The 1472-nt window shown below is 28.1% G+C and overlaps 1 long non-coding RNA gene across 1 annotated transcript; it reads right to left on the reverse strand.

The window, feature by feature from the left end:
* On the reverse strand, positions 1-1220 carry LOC148213087 (uncharacterized). The gene is made up of 2 exons (XR_015789430.1): positions 1147-1220; positions 1-226 (listed from the first exon to the last, which is right to left on the reverse strand). It is a non-coding gene; the product is annotated as an uncharacterized LOC148213087 (long non-coding RNA).
* Positions 1221-1472: the final 252 nt, after the last annotated feature.

Below are 1472 nucleotides of genomic sequence, written 5' to 3' on the forward strand. Positions count from 1 at the left end.
TATCAAAAGAAAAACTTCTTAATTTAATTTGATACTATGTCAAAAATACGGATAAGTCAAACTTTGAGACATAAATCTATACTATAATAAATCTAAAGGTTAACTAACAGAACTAACTAAGTTCCCCCGTAGGCTAAAAAAAATGAAAAAAATATTAAATATTCCAACTCCTCATGCCAGAACGCTATTCCTCAATCACTATCTGAGCAGTCACTTGAACCTTCATCTGAAAACATTTAGAAAAGAGAAGAATGAGTACAAAAATATTCAATAAGCAATTTCCATATCAAACATTGAAATTCATTTTTCCTTTCGAAACATTTGCAACAAAAATTCCAACCAATCAAAACTTTCAAAATTTCTTCTAAAACATTTGGTACAACTTTCAAACTTTGCAATAAACTAAATCATTCAAACATTAAAAAACAATGTTACATTCATTCATACTTTCAAAATCAGAGTGGGAGGTTGCATTATTTGGGTAGCCTACAAAACATATGTGGTTACCCGTCGGTAACACCAATCAATCAGAAGCTTCTATGAGAGCTGTCAAATTAATATCGACAAGAACAGAGTTGCCAAAATAATATCGACCAGAACAAACAGTGTGAGGCCATGTGAGTGAATAACACACACATGAATCTTCATTCCCAAGGAATGTCAACCCACAAAAGTGTCTTCCCACAAATAAGTCAGAACATAAATCCATCAATTCCAAATTAGGCAAAATGTTCCTCAAAACAAAAATATGGCATATCCGGATAGCTCTATCAAATCAATCAACATATCTTTGAAATAAATATGCATAAAACAAATACATACTTTTAATATGAAATCAGTTCAAATTATTTAAATAATTTCAAACAAACTTAATTAAATCATACCAAATATAATTTCAAATATTTCACAAATAAACAAAATATCAATTTCAAACAAAACTTTATCAATTCATACAAAACATGCTTCAAATATTTTTTGCAAACAAACATAATATCAATTACCAAAATATTTATCAAATCCATAATAAAACTTCAATTTCGTAGGTAATACATCAATTTCAAATCTTCATATCAAATCCAAAAGAAATTTTAGTTTTTGAAGAGATATGGTAAATCACTTACAATACTCATATGGTAAATCATTTACCTCTCTTGCAAATCCTACAAATCTAACTTGATTTCTTCCTTGGGTAGTTGTTAACTAAGAGACCTAGAAACAACCAATATCCAAAATTAATGGTTAAATTATATCCAAAGATTTAAAATCAACCAATTATTAAGAAAATCTTATCTATTCCATTTTCCCATTCAAAACAATTGGGAAAGTATGGATTTGGGGCTACAAAACCAGATTTGAAAAACTTAGTTAAAAAGCCTCTAAATTCAACAATAACAAACTTTAAAATTACAAGAATCGGTATAAATCAATACGGACTAAATTTATAAAGAGTTTATCAACAAAACAACCTTAAA

This window comes from Momordica charantia (genome assembly GCF_013281855.1).
Source record: "Momordica charantia cultivar OHB3-1 chromosome 1 unlocalized genomic scaffold, Mcharantia_2.0 BLBB01000001.1, whole genome shotgun sequence".
In the NCBI taxonomy this organism is placed as follows: domain Eukaryota; kingdom Viridiplantae; phylum Streptophyta; class Magnoliopsida; order Cucurbitales; family Cucurbitaceae; genus Momordica; species Momordica charantia.